Source organism: Microplitis demolitor, chromosome 1 (assembly GCF_026212275.2).
Source record: "Microplitis demolitor isolate Queensland-Clemson2020A chromosome 1, iyMicDemo2.1a, whole genome shotgun sequence".
NCBI lineage: Eukaryota > Metazoa > Arthropoda > Insecta > Hymenoptera > Braconidae > Microplitis > Microplitis demolitor.
The window spans coordinates 10,890,460-10,905,983 of record NC_068545.1 but is presented as its reverse complement, the minus strand read 5'-3'; the positions used below and the strand labels follow the sequence as shown (position 1 = coordinate 10,905,983).

The 15,524-nt window shown below is 28.2% G+C and overlaps 1 pseudogene; it reads right to left on the bottom strand.

The window, feature by feature from the left end:
* Nucleotides 1-11,318: 11,318 nt before the first annotated feature.
* On the bottom strand, nucleotides 11,319-13,220 carry LOC128668201 (eukaryotic translation initiation factor 2A-like; annotated as a pseudogene).
* Between the last annotated feature and the right edge of the window lie 2,304 nt (nucleotides 13,221-15,524).

The window sequence follows — 15,524 nt, the reverse complement described above, 5'->3', positions numbered from 1 at the left end:
GCGGTAAGAGTGGTATAAACTTGTACCGATAGAATCTTATAAGAAATTGACACATTGCAAATTATTATCTCATAGATTTTCCCATAAGAATGTTGCTTACGAATTCACGTGAAAAAATGAAACTATTTTCCCATTTATTCTTTAACAACAAGAAGAAACAAGACGTCTATATTTTCAATTGATTCTTTTACGAAATGTATAAGTACGACGCATTCCTAATCATTCCGATAAAAATGTGAACATGTACAACAAATTTTATATAAGAATGAATGAGACATAAGTTGAAGGGTTTGGTAAGTTTCTATCGGATTATGCTCGGGTTTGAATATTCTCATAGGTTCTCATATGAACTATCATTTTTCGATGGGACACTTTACCGATTCATTCTCATAAAAATTTTTTTATGAGAATCTATCGGATTTTTTAAGCAGGGAAAAGTATTCAAAGTTTCAAAAGCATTGGAAAGTATTTTAAGTTTTTTTTATATTTATCTTTAATATTCTTGTGGACGATACCATGAGCAAGATATACACAAATCTTGACATAGGTTTCTTGATACACGATCTTGCAAAAGGACACGATGTAGAAAAAGACACTAGCAGCTACGAGTCTAGCTCAAGGAACTTACTCCAGAATCTTGCTCAAACACAGTTACTAGGATGGGAGTCTATGCTAACAAAATAAAAAAATTGAATTTTACTAATTTTTTCTTTAATTCTTGTTTTGGATTGTGGATACGCCATAAATCTTAATAATTAAAAAAAAAAAAATATTTTTTGATTTTCTAAAATCGAAAACATTAATATCATCACGTGTATTTTATGTTTTTTCAAGACATATTTTTCGTTTTAATATCAAAAGAACGTATTATTTAGACTACACCTTTTTAACTGCAACATTTTTTTTTATCTTTAGGTTTACCCTGAGCTTTTTATAAAATTCTTTAGAAAAATAATTTATAGGCCTTTCTAGCTTAGGTCACAAAATTTTCAAATTCCTAAAGCTAAAAAACGAGTAGTTAACGACATAGGCTCTTTCAGTTTTAAAAAATCGATATTTCACTCTCATGCGTAAAAAATTTTTACAGGTCAATTGGCGATAAAAAAAATTCATGCGCCCTTTTACTTTTTGGCACGCAGTTTATATAACTAATTTATTATTAATTTATTTACATAAAAATAACTATTTTTAGACTTGTTGTGTTTGAAGGTGATATCAGGTGTTTCTATTTGTAAATTAAGCATAGAAACTGAATCATAATTTTTATACTAAATAATTTTACTATTAGGGATCTCAATGATGCAAATAATACTTAATGATAGAGCTATGAAATAAGTATTTTCATTTGTTGTTTATTATTAAAAATTCAAACTATTAATTTCTAGCTGTTAATATTTGTTGAATTTTCATATTTTTAATTGATATGAACGAGTGTTTATGTATCGAGTTATAAGAAATAATTTATATTCTTTACAGAAAAAAAAATTTTAATTAACAAATACCGAGTAGAAGACATATATCTTGTGCTCAAAAGAAATTGCCGTAGAAAGTGTGCAAATTACAAACTAAACAAAGGTTTAATGTACTTGGTCAGCGTAAATATGATAATTACATGCAGCAAAATTCAGAATTTTCTTTCTATTTTCATCATAACATAATTTTAATTACTTGTTTCTATAAAATTTTTTTAAAAAAGCGATTATATAATACACATGCGCGATAAAGCTATTAATGCGCATGCGTGATGATTTTATTTGTGCGCATGTGCAAAAGCAAAGTGTCTCCCACTACTCATGACGTCACCATTTGACAACTATTTGAATCATAATAATTATTTTTAATTAATTAACAATAAATAAAAGTTATTTTGTAAAAAAACGTATTGGTATAAAATGAGCAAAAGGTGAGCAATTTGTTAGTTCGAAAAGTTTTAAGTAAAGTCTTTATGTTTACTTAGATACAAAAAAAAAATTTTTTGTATTTTTAATTACCAATCAATAATTTAGTAATTAATTAATAATGTGAGCAATTGCAGATTACAATTGAGCATTTTGTGAGCAATTAGGAGCACTTATTCATTATTCCCGATTGTTACAATTCCATGCCAACTTTTTCTCGGTGCGAAAGTTTCATTTAATTTTTCGTCAAATTTCCGTCAACTTCGAACTTTTCTATTTTTTACGAAAATTGTATGCAACTTACTATTGAATTTGACGTAAATTTACTGCCCAAATTAGAATGAAAATTCACTTCAAAAGCTAACTAGAAAAAAGTTGTCGTTAATTTTCAAGCAAATTTTATGTCAATTTGTTGTTAATTTGATTTAAAAAATTGTTGTATTTTTTTACCGACAAATGGAAAACAATTTTATGTATAAACTTACTTATCTTCTGAATTGGTAAGAATGAACATTGACGACTTTTTTTTCATAAAAAGTTACCTTTAAATTGAGCAAAAATTAACCGCAAATTTTTATTTTCAACTTTTGCTGTCGAATTGATGGGGAATTCAGGTAGCAAATTTCAGGTAATTTTAACATCAAATTACTGTCAATTTCAAGCTAAAGTGACTATTAGGGTATATACATATACATATCTACCCTAATAAGAATCCCTGATAGCCAGACATTGCTCTACAAATGTTGTAGAGCAACCCTTTCGGCTACCTTAACGAGAAAGTTTCTGGCAAACCTTGACTGTATAATACTTTCCTTTAAGTTGGCTTCAGAATACGGCAGTAGCTTGAATGTAACTTGCCAGAAAAACTTGCCGTCAATTTGAAGGGAAACTTTCAATCAACTTAACGTCATTGTCTGACGTTAATACTTGTAGTCAAATTAAATAGAAAGTTGCAGACAATTTACTGTCAACTTAAAGGTAACTGCTTGCTCTCCAACACTTTCCTTTAAGTTACCCTTAAAATACGACTGTTATGTCCTGGGAGGTCACTAGGATCGGAGCTGACGCCACCTCCTAGACAGTGGGCAGTTCGTTGTCACGCGGGACCAATTTTGAATTTGAAAACAGTGGATAAATTTATTGTTTACTACGATGATGATGATTATGATTATTATTTAATGAAATAATTAAGTTATGGATAAGGATAGATGTAATTGATAAAATAACTTTTATCTGAAGACTGAGTTTTATTATAAAGTATGGGTAAAACTCGATCAGTAATAACAGTTGTATTCGTCAAAAGTTCTCGGAGAGAAGTGAAGTTACATCAGACGGCAGAGAGATGTCTGACCTCCACTCTCCAACTTCTCCCCACTACTCCCATGTTAACACTCCTGCTCATACAAAATATATATATATATATATTAGTTCTTTACCAAATAAGCTTATACATTTACGTTCTTTACTTTATTCATTCTACGTCTTCTTATTAGTTATATTATTCATATTCTATTTTCCTGTATTTGGATACAATCTTCCAGTTAAATATTCTAGACTATCAGAGATGTGTTCTTCTATAATTATTCTATATTTAGTTATTCGTTACAATTGACATTTTCATTTATCGTGAAACATCATTATAATTATTCTAATGCTATATTTCAATATTTCTATTAATTCATTTATTATACGAATCACTCTTTGTTTAATATAGAACTATATATTAACAATAATAGTTAAGTTCTTGTGATATGGATTTCATTTATAAATAACATTTATTCATTATATATTTCCTTTTCTTATTTGTTTATAGAGTACGCATTTGTTTGTAACCATATTTACTGTTAACTATAGAACAAAGGACTATTCATGATTTTCATGCGTGTGTTTTGTTTAGGTTTTAAGTATTGGATGACAGGAAACGTTCCAAGACCACTCAAACTGTATTTATATTTCTCTGAATATAAAATAACGATTTGCTTATCTATTTGTTCAATTTTTTTAATCTAAATATATAGTTTAATAAGTATGTGCCACGACGATTTATTATCTAAATTATTGACCAAATGTTGATAAAACGCAATAAGTATTAATATATAAATTTCAAATGGAGTTTAAATGCGCGTCCATTTATGTATCTCAAGTTCACTAATCAATTAACAGGTGGAGGCACCTGAGGTCATAACACGACAGTAGCTGGTAGTTAACTTATGGTTAGAGTGGCTATCAGGGAACTTAGATTGATTACGGCAGACGTATTCATCTATTCATGGTCGACTCCCATCACCAGATAAAAAAATCTGAGATACTACCCGGTCAGATGTCTATGTATTACAATAGCTGTTTTACATCAATATAATTTATTTAATAACTGAATTGATCGAAATTAATATTTTTTATGTAGTCTAGATACTAAATTTAAAAATTGACGATAAAAGAAGGAGATATATAACGAAAAAATCCTAAATATTGAGGTATATTGCTAACAAAAAAAAAATTTTAATTTGTATTTCATTGTTCATTTTTTTTTATTTAATACAAAATTTATAGTCAGATAAGAAAAAAAATCATGCATGCATTACAAAATCAATACGCTAACGCAAAAAATTCAAGGAACAGAAAAATTTTAGAAAGTTTTTAGGTTATCACGTAGTGATATTTGGGCAGTCACGTAGTGACTGTAGGTTGCTCGTTAATTAATTAATAAATAACAATTTTAAGTAATTTTAAACAATTATAATTAATAATAATTTTTCTGAGGAAATAAAATTAGAAAGTTTTGATGATAGTTGTGTGTCAGATAATTATTAATAGTAATTCCTAAGCATAATATTTATTTTGGACATTTTTCTTAAAAAAAAAAACTGGAATATGAAATTTAAATCGAAAAAAAATAGATCCCATCGTTGTCTCATTATGAGCATAGCTGAAAAAGTTGCAGAATAGGTGATAGTTTGCTGGGAAAAATTATGAGGAAAATCGATCAGTACGTGTTTTTTGTAAATCGACAATTTAAAAGTTTAACTTTTAATTTCAGACAAGAGTGAGGTTGGCTAGCCGCAGGCGAAGGCTGACATCACCCGCAGTCTGAAACAGTGTTTTATTCTGAGTCACACACTATATTTTTCATGATTACCTGTATCGGAACTTCAAGATTCAGTGTCAGCAGTCATTAAGAAACAAGTAAATTTCAAGCCGATGATGCGGAGAACTGTTAGAGAATGAGAAATATGTGATTCACAGTCACTTATTAAATAGTAAATAATACGAAAATATGATTTTCACTTTTTTTTTAGTAATTTTATTTGGTTCATTAAAACTGTCACTTAAAAAATGAAATGAGTAAACTGAAGTGACAAGTAAACAAATGAGAGTAATAAGGCTGCAAATGAATATTAAATATATCTAGCACAGGGAAGAAACAATTGTGTTTCTTCCCTTGGGAAGAATTCAATATTTCGAAAACAGTTGGAGAAAAAAATTTGAAAAAAATCATGAAGGCCTCTTTCAACCTATACTAAAAGATAAAAAAATTTCAAAAAAAACCTGAGTTTCAAAAGTTAAATGGTGTCCGATTTGGCGTGGAACGCCCTATATATATTAAGGTGTTTCAAAAAAAAAAATTTTTTCTTTGGTCTCAAAAGTTAGTCTAAGGTATAAAAAAAATCCTCCCAAAAGAGCAGCTCGAAATCTCAATTCTACTAAGAGCTCAACGAATATTTATTTTCCCATTTAAATTGTATGTAAAAAATTTTTTTTTGTTTTTTAAAAATAAAAGTATTGAAAAAATTTTTTTTCGGAAATCGAAATACATAGTCTTGTAGGAAATTGAATTCTCTACAAAAAAGCTCCTAAGTGTTTTCTTCGGAGAACTAACAGAAAAAAAGTTATGAAGCTTTAAACTATATTAAATAGTATAACTTCATGTTTTCATTATATTAAATAGTTTTTTGATAGAAATGTAAGTTTTTCATCTGATCTATTGTTATCTGTCAATTATTTTATAAACACATGGAGAAATTTTTCCTTGCTTTCAAAACAGAACTTTCTTTTTAATTTAAAAATACAGAAAAAATAAAAGTTTTAATTCTTAAAAAGAATAATTTTCTTTCGAAATTTATACGGAACATAAATAAGATCTCAGAAATCTTTTTAAATCACCTTACTGATTCTACATAGTATGTAGATTCACCGTATAAACATGTACACGTAATAAAATCCGGAAATTATCTTTACGTTGTTTTTCAATTCACTATTGTCTCAAGCTTCCTAACTTTTTTTTCACGGCTCATGATGCGAAGCATCAGAGTGTGCCTTACGATCGAAAAATTCTGTTAGTTGTACGAAGAAAACACTCAGAAGCTTTTTTGTACAGAATTTAATTTCCTACAAGACCATGAACTTCAATATTCGAAAAAAATACCGGAAGGAAGTTAGCTTAGAATATTTTTTTTTTTAAAACTATATGCCAATTAATTGCTTCTCAAATGCTCTTCCAGAATCCACAATTGCTCCAGGTGTATAATTAATAGTTAATTAATAATTAATTTTTTTCAAAATTGCTAACTTGAAAAATTAAAACTGTTTTAATTCAAAAAATAATATTCTTTATACAATTTTTTTTTTTACTCAAAAAATTTCTCCCGACTTGCTCTATTGACTAGGCAAAAGAGTTGTCGGACTTTTGCCGTATTTATAATAATTGATTGCAATTAACTATTTATACATGTTAATTGCTGTGTGTTTATTTATATTTTATAAATAATTCTAGTATCATTATAAGAAAAAATCCAAATATATATTTGAATCAGATAATTATTCTATTTTGATTATAAAAATCATTCATATCTATCGTAATTCTGCCCAAAGATTTTGTTTCAAATTCAGTACTTAAGCTAAGATTGCTAGTCTATAATATTATAATTTATAGATAGCAATTGTTAACCGCCATTTGATATTTGAATGTGCTGTATTTCATAGAATGTTCCATAATTAAGTTGATAATCGAATTATCAAAGAATCATGTAAGTGTACTCAACTCATTTTTATAATTATAACTGAGTTAAAGTGGAAAATGTATAAACTTTTACGGTTATGAAAATGTAATCAGCAAACATTTCATAACTTCTTAGGTTTTTTTTTTAATTATTGAATCATTATAATGTACTATTAACACTAATTAATTATTATGAAGATTTTACAATAAATAGTTTATTAAAAAATCGTTAAATGCATGCTAATTTCACTTTTATAAATTTTTGTACACTCATAAAGTATATAGATTTATGATAATTTTTCAGTAAATTATTACTTGGATGCTATGCCGAAATTGAATAATATCATTAATTTTCATTAGACATTTATTATTCCAACAATATTATAGTCAATGATGAAATGTACTGACTATTTTCATAAACATTAATCCTCAAATTATTGTACTGGTAATAAGTATTCTTATCTTTAACTTAGAATTTTTTAAGAAAAATTGATTCTCTTTTTTTTTTTGTTTCAGGATGTCAAGGAGTAAAAATAATGAGATTATGTAAATTTATTGTTATTAATGAACTTTATTTATAGATATAGGTTTGTACATATAATAAGGGAAAAATAAAAGTGTAAGTTCTGTTTGATCCAGGTGTTATCAAATATTGCTTATCATTACAAATCAAACTCTTTAATTTCTAAACTAGTACATAAAATAATAAAAACGCTTTAACTTCTCTTAATTTTGGTGCAAACTTTTGTGATTTCTGTTGCATGTCGTTAATCTGTGTCAATACATTATTTATGGATCGGGTATATGCAATATAATGTGGTATACTTAGTGGATTGTCAGGTGGAACGAACTCTATGACACCAGACAACAGAAATGACATTTCGAATACCTCCGAACGGTGTGGTATTTCCTCCAAATAATATCCTGTTCGTTATTTTATACCGGAATTAGCACAGTATTCGACTCATAAAAGTGTTCGATATTAAGACATAAGTATGAAGTGACGGTAGTTTGTTTTTTAGCAGATAAAGTTTTACACGCGTCACATAAATATAGATGTTTTTTTCTAACTTCTTGACAGATACATTGTTCCAAAGATTGAAGTCCATTTTTCCAAACTAATGTAGCATTTATATTCAACACTGGTGCTTTTACAGATTTCAAGTAATTACATTTATTGTTGGTACAGTATGTTTGTTCAGTGTTACAATTTGACTCGTTTATAATCCACGAGAAAGTTCTTGAAACATCATCACGACAGTTAATAGAACAATTTTCTTCTGAGTATTTATTACTATTAAATAAATAACTCAGTCGCTTTTTATTAAAAGATGCATCCGCGCCAAATTCAATATAATGTAATAAACAAGAGAAGAAAGAGCTGGGTTTGATTTGATAAGCTACAAAATTATTAAAATTTAAGTAACTAAACGATAAAACCTCCATCAAATTATCCAAAGGGCATGTATCAGAGCTTAATCTAATAGGCTGGACTTGATTTCTCCAATATTCCTGTAATTTAAATATACTGTCAATGTTTATTTTATTCTATTCTTTACCTGTTTTATTCTATTTTTTAGCTGTTTTTCTTCCATTTTTAACTGTTCAAGTGCCGCTCTTGCTTCTTTGATTTTTGAAAAGATTGATCTTAAATGCTTAACTAGAAATTTATCCACTCGAACTGGCTAATAATTTTCCAACTGATTGTTTTTAATCAAATTAAAATAATTTTCAGATCGTGCTGATGTTGGAACCAGATTTTTGCAACCATAAGGACCTTTCATAATGTTTGACCACGATGGAAACTTTTTAAATATTATCTTCAAACTAGGTAAAATAGCAGGACAGTAGTAGCTATTAATATTACTATAGTTCATGGATGTATTGGAAGAATTATCTATGCAAGTTTCGATAACCAATGTCTCAATGTAGTCATCAAGTTCATTAAGTTCTTTTAAACGACATTCAATGTCATCCATTTCGATAAGCTCTTCATGACAAGATAAGTGATCATCACAAAAATTTTTTTCTTCACAGGGAGTCGCTTTTTTTAAATTCTTATAATTTATACTGTCATCAAATTCAAAAGTTTTAATTTGATCTAATATCATCTGTGACATTATAATTATTTTGAGAAATCTTTAAAACGGCTCTCATTAATTTTTCAAATACTTCCAAATTTTCTGCCGTAGTCATCAGTCCAAAAGCCCGTAGATAAAAATCCTTAACCGCAGCATTAACGTTAGCAAAGCAACGTAAACGCGAAACCTAATGAATAAAATGGGCTATATTAATCTGCAAATAAGGTTTTAATAAAGTTTTAGTTTTATTAGTTAGAAAGCGATAGCACATTAATAAGTATTGATTACAAGGTGATATTATTCGTAGCTAAGCAGATGGCATTGTGTAGTGATTTCGACATGTCTGTTACGATCTCCAGTGGAATATTAGCATTATTCGAAAACCAATCTTTCAACCAAAACTCTATGATAGCAGTATCATGCTGCTCAGACAGCATTTGACAGACCGGAACGATTAATTTATCAATATACGTCACGATCTGGTACAAAAAAATCGGACCATTAGAGTAATTGTCGTGCCGGGGAATTCATCTAGCTATGCTTCCTGTAGCATCGATGGAAACGCAAGGATTCAAGCTCAATAAATCATTAAAAACATCTATTTGTTTAGGTGTCCAATAAAATTGAAAAAACTTGTCTTTTCCAAACTGTTGAAGGGCTGCTTGAAACTCCACATTTTTTTTTAATTTGTTCAAAGATTCCCGTAATGTACCTTCTATTCCTAATTCTTGTTTAATTGCTTCCTGTCTAATTTTATTACAAACAACAGTGTTCGGGATAATAGGTGGCATTTGTTGCCCATATTCATGGAATTTGTCTATTAATTTCGCTCTAAAATTTTCGGTTTTTGTAGATTTTAGTTTTTGTTTAAATTCGTCACGTAGAGGTCTAGAAATGTGTCTTTTTTTATGAAGAACTGTTTTTGTGTCTAAGGTGATTATGGTCAAGGTGATGTTATCTTTTTGGCTAAAATTAAATATTCGTTCACCATAAATAGCAGCTTTGCAATTTTTACCGGTGCAAAATCCATTTATTTTAATAATAAAATTATGGTTATCAGTAGAGTTATCTTGAAAGATATTATGAGTTTTTAAATTAAATGCGCATGGTAATTTTTGACTTAAATATATTAATTCACAAACAATATGTGCCCAAACTTTCTGAAAAGACCAATATGATTTTTTGTTTTTATCTTTTTTTTTCATTCGGTTTGATTGATGACCATTGTGTTTCCGAAAATGTAATATTAAAATTAAGAATTTTATTTTTGCAAGAGTGATTATTATTTTGTGGGTAGAGTGAAATCTTCTGATATAGGTTCATGCATTTCATCGGAATCTCTTTTTTCATCAATATTATCCTCTTGAATGGAGTCTATATTTTTTGTTTTGAAAATTTCATTTCGATACTCTTTATAACTTTTGTAAATTGCATTTCTATTTTAGCTAACATAGAAATATAAGTTGAGCGGTTTCATTCGATATTTCCTAGTATCATATAACCAATTTGAACAAATTTCCACCCACACATGATCTTTTTTTGACTTCAACTTATCATGACTAGTACATAATTCGAAAATTTTGATCAAATCAAAAATTTCAAAATGAGACACAGCTGCCCACGACGTCATTTTTAAACACTACCTTTTTATAATTAATGCATCATTATTATTTAATAACACAATTTTTAACGATCATTCATCGAGTTAAACCATAATTGTTTTTCTCTATATATATACTCTCTTATTATAACTGTTATTTTTTAAATAAAAATTAAACAATCATTATTATTTAAGAAATTATTTTTTATTAATTAATAATATATTAATTATTCACTACAAGTTAATAATATTATATTTCACAATAACACATCAAAACAGGGCAATCATTGTTTTTATCAGATGTACATTATTCGCGACTATCAATTGATTCATTGTTATTATAAAAAGGAATATTTCTCAATAATTAATGCACTTTTAGTTAATAATTCTATGATATTTGACGAGAATAACGCATTAAAACACAGCAGTCATTTTTTTGGGGTACATTATGTTTGACTTTCAATTGTTTCATTATTAATCAATATTATTATTATTTTAAAAAAACAAGAAAGGGAAAATTTTACAACGCAAAATAATATTGTTAAGCCTTTGTTACTTTTTTTTTTAATTTATTTAATGAGAATTTAAAATTTGCCTTAACTGAAATGAGTAAATCTAATATTTTGTGGCATGGTTTTCAAAGAGAACTATTCCAAACTTACACATTTATTATAAGAAGTTGAAAAACTTTATATGAAAGTTTTGTATTAAATATTATTCATCATAATATATTTTTTTAGGTTTATCTGTCCAACAATGTTTATCTGTCCAAAAAATGTTCGGATGTCAGCTTATTTTATTATTAACATTATAATAAATTTTATTCAAAAAATTTTTCTACAAAAATTAATGAATGCAATTTTAACATCAATATAACAAATTGGATTGAACAATGGATAATATTACTTTAAACTTGGTAAATTTATTAAAAAAATATTATTTTATTCTTTGGCAGCTCCATTATTTCTACACAGCTAAGCGCCTACATTAAGAAGTTGCATAAAAACTTCTGAAGCATTAATTCTTAAATTAATAAAAAATTTTTTACATAAATATATCATCTATTTGTATTTCGTAGTAAATTTATAATAATGCGAAGAACAGAAGAAAAACTAACGTTAGCAATAACGTTAATTACAGATTGAACTTATTGATGTTGATTAAAGATGAGACACAGCAGATGATGATAAACTTAATCCAATCTCACGATGAACTAAAACAGAAATAATAAAAGTAAAGTATAAAGAAAAAATACCGAATGCTTATCGTAAATAATAAAAATGTCAAAATTAGTAAACATAATATGATTCTTTTTAATGAATAAAATATCAACTTTTTACCAATTATTTTAACTTTTAACTTCTAATTTTTTGCTGCATTACTGTCATCTTGACATTTTTTAAATATTCGCATTAAATACCAGCTCAAATAATCTTACAGAAAATATATAATTGTTCTTTAATATATCAGCTACTTATATGTTCCTAGATAGATTAGCTGTCGTATACTATTAACACCGTTGATTTTCAATTAATATACTATTTTCATTTATTGATCCGTGAAAATTCAAGCCAAGTGTTCGGAGAGTAACTGCAAAAAAAATGTGTAAAGCAATCAGTAATTAAAATGTTTTTAAAGATACAGAAAAATACAATTTTTGCTAATTGAAAAATTTTTTTTTACTGAAGAATTTTATTTCCTTGTAAATTTTTTTGAATCGATTAAATTTTTTTCTTCTCTTGCAAAAATTCTTTTTTTCTGATGTATAATGAAAAAATATGAACACAAAAAGACTTACTACATTTTTTTTCTGCACATTAACTTCCAACTCTTTCTTAACTTTTTTTAGCTTCACGCTTCTTCTTGGCCTTGATCGCGGCTTTTGACGACGCGTTGATGGTGTTTTTCTTGGAAGCATCGTTATCATCGTTATTGTCATTCATTTTGAAATTTATGGTACGACTACGAGCCGAGGAGGGTCTGTATACTTGCTTAGTAGCCTGAGTACTGGGTGCAATACCTTCAACAGCTTTGTAACTAATTGCTTGTTCCGGGAAGGAATTAACCGGAAGCCGTTGCCAAAGGACTTTTCACAATTCTTCCTGCTTGTTTCAAGACCTTTTGTACAACGGAGTACCAGTGTAATGCCAAATTTTAAACCCATTAGCTTTATAGAGCCTCGATGCCGTGGTAGCAGTCATAAAATCGTGACCGTCTGGTGACAAGTGGAGCAGAGTAACAATGGCCGTGTCACCCTTCGTATTGAATTAATGCAGTGCTTGCTTACCGTAATACGAAACTCCAGTTTTGTCAATGTCTATACTGGTCAGAATCAACACACTTGTACTCTGACTTCCAGTAAAAATCAGCTCTATCAAGCTGGAAAAAGCTCTTGGTTGCTAAAGATTGTAAACTGTCTAGTTTTGGGTACTCGAAGAGTCTACCTAACGAGTTGAGGTTTTCCTTGAGGATTAGCTGCTGATAGGATGAAAGGCTCCCTTATTATTTAATATGTTCCAAGAGTTGAAAACTGTAGAGCAGTTCTAACATACTTTAGGCTTTTTGATGATGGCGACCACAGCTCAAGTACTGCACGAAACAATTTTAGTAGTAGCTCCAGAATTGCAAACCGGGATATTTACCATCTGAACTAAATGTCTTACCCTTGCAATTTTTACCGTCGTCTTTAACAAAGGAAGACACTTCCTCGTACCTTTGAGGAATTTAGCTCAAGCAACAACTCCATTATCTGTATCGGTGATGGTGAGATTCTGAGAATTTTCCATAAGAGGTGTGATGAGAAAGGGGAAAATCCCAATTGCACTATTTATTATATCCACTACCTCTGTATCTTTCAAGTCGGACGGTTTGCTCGCACGATGAAAATGAATTACTTAAATATTATTCTATTCAGTATGCAATTTATTTCCAACTTACACATCAAATACTGACCAGTAATGTTCAATATATTTTCCATTTAATACTGCCTTGCGTGAACATTATAAATTATAATAATAGTCAACATGACAATATCTGGTAGTAGAAACGGAGATGGTTTAACTATATAAAATTATTGAGCCACAATTCGATTACTCTAAAGAAATATCGAATTGCCAATTTATTGTTAATAAGGGAATTATACATTTATTTATTATAATATCTGAATACATTTAAACTTCAAACGTAAACTGTGGTTGCACTTGATCCTGGTGATAATAACCTGAGTTTAATATGTAAATAATAAACACTAAGGTGAACATGAAATAGCTGTAGCACTAGTACATGTAAATATGGCCTTTATAAATTCCAATGACAATTAATGACGTCATAGCACAGCAATTAACACGTACAAATAGTTAATTGCAATTAATTATTATAAATACGGCAAAAATCCGACAACTCTTTTGCCTAGTCAATAGAGCAAGTCGGGAGAAATTTTTTGAGTAAAAAAAAATTGTATAGTATATTATTTTTTGAATTATAACAATTTTAATTTTCCAAGTTAGCAATTTTAAAAAAAATTAATTATTAATTAACTATTAATTATACACCTGGAGCAATTGTGGATTCTGGAAGAGCATTTAAGGAGCAATAAATTGGCATATAGTTTTTAAAAAAAAAATATTCTACGCTAACTTCCTTCGGGTGAAAAAAATTTTTTTTGCATGTAATTTAAATGAGAAAATTAATATTCGTTGAGCTTTTAGCAGGATTGAGCTTTCGAGCTGTTCTGTTGGGAGGATGTTTTTAATACATAAAACTAACTTTTAAGACGATAAGACTTGAAAGAAAAAAAAATGTTTATTTTGAAACACTAATATATATATATATATCTACGATATAACGCGCCGTTCTCCGACGATAGCGTCCACAATTCTACACCGATCTTAATGAAACTTAGTACATTTATTCTATGGACGATTACCTTGGATGAGTTCGAGGATGAGCCAAATCGACCAATAAGTTTAGTAGATATGGTTAATTGAAATTTTGTAAAATTTTCAAAAAAAAATTGTTTACCGATTCAACCGGATGTAACTTTTAAACGGAAAGAGATAGCTTATTTTTGTTTGTTCTATCTGAAAGCTCGCTCGATTGCCTTCAATTTTCACTATACAGCTCATTGATTTGACCACTTTTTCTGATGAAAAATATGGTTTTAGAAATTCACAAAATAATATAAAAAATAATTTTATGAAGGTTGTCACTTTGATTATTACCACAGTCTTAAACCAATCGCTTTGAAGCTTTTTATACGTGTTCTGTAAGTGACTACTTTGATTGAGTTGAAAAATGAGCTCAATCGGTCGATTAGTTTAGAAGTTATAGCATCCCAAAATTTTCAAAGTGTAAAAAATTCATATTTTCACTTATTCTTTCTTCGATATGTTTTTAATGTTATAACTTATCGACTTTCTAGAAATTTCATCCGAAACTTCTTCAAATAAGCTTTAATTTTCATGCCTATATATGTGTCTGGACCAATGAGATTTCTTATCTTATCACTCATCAAATGAAATTTTGCTATTGCATTGGTTCTCTTACTTTCAATAGATTCCTCACAATCCTAACTATTGTATTTATTAGTAAATTTATGAAACTGATTGAATTTATATTATTGCTGTGTAACACTCATAAAATCTAAATATTTCAATTGAAGTGTGTTAATTCAATTTTGTTTCATTGACAGTTTTTATGACTGATTTCAACTAATACACTTAGAACTATCATAATTGAAATTTTAACTCAAATTATTTTATTCAATTTCGTATTAACTATTAATCCTATACTAAAAAAAAAAAAACAGAATACTTTTTCGTAGATAATTTGATTCTCTTCAATTTTTATTTTCGTTATTTCACTTACCACTCCGGTAATTTTTTCAATTTTCTAATTTCAATTTTTAAACTTATCGCATTCAACTTTAAGTTTTTTGCCACTTTTTTTTG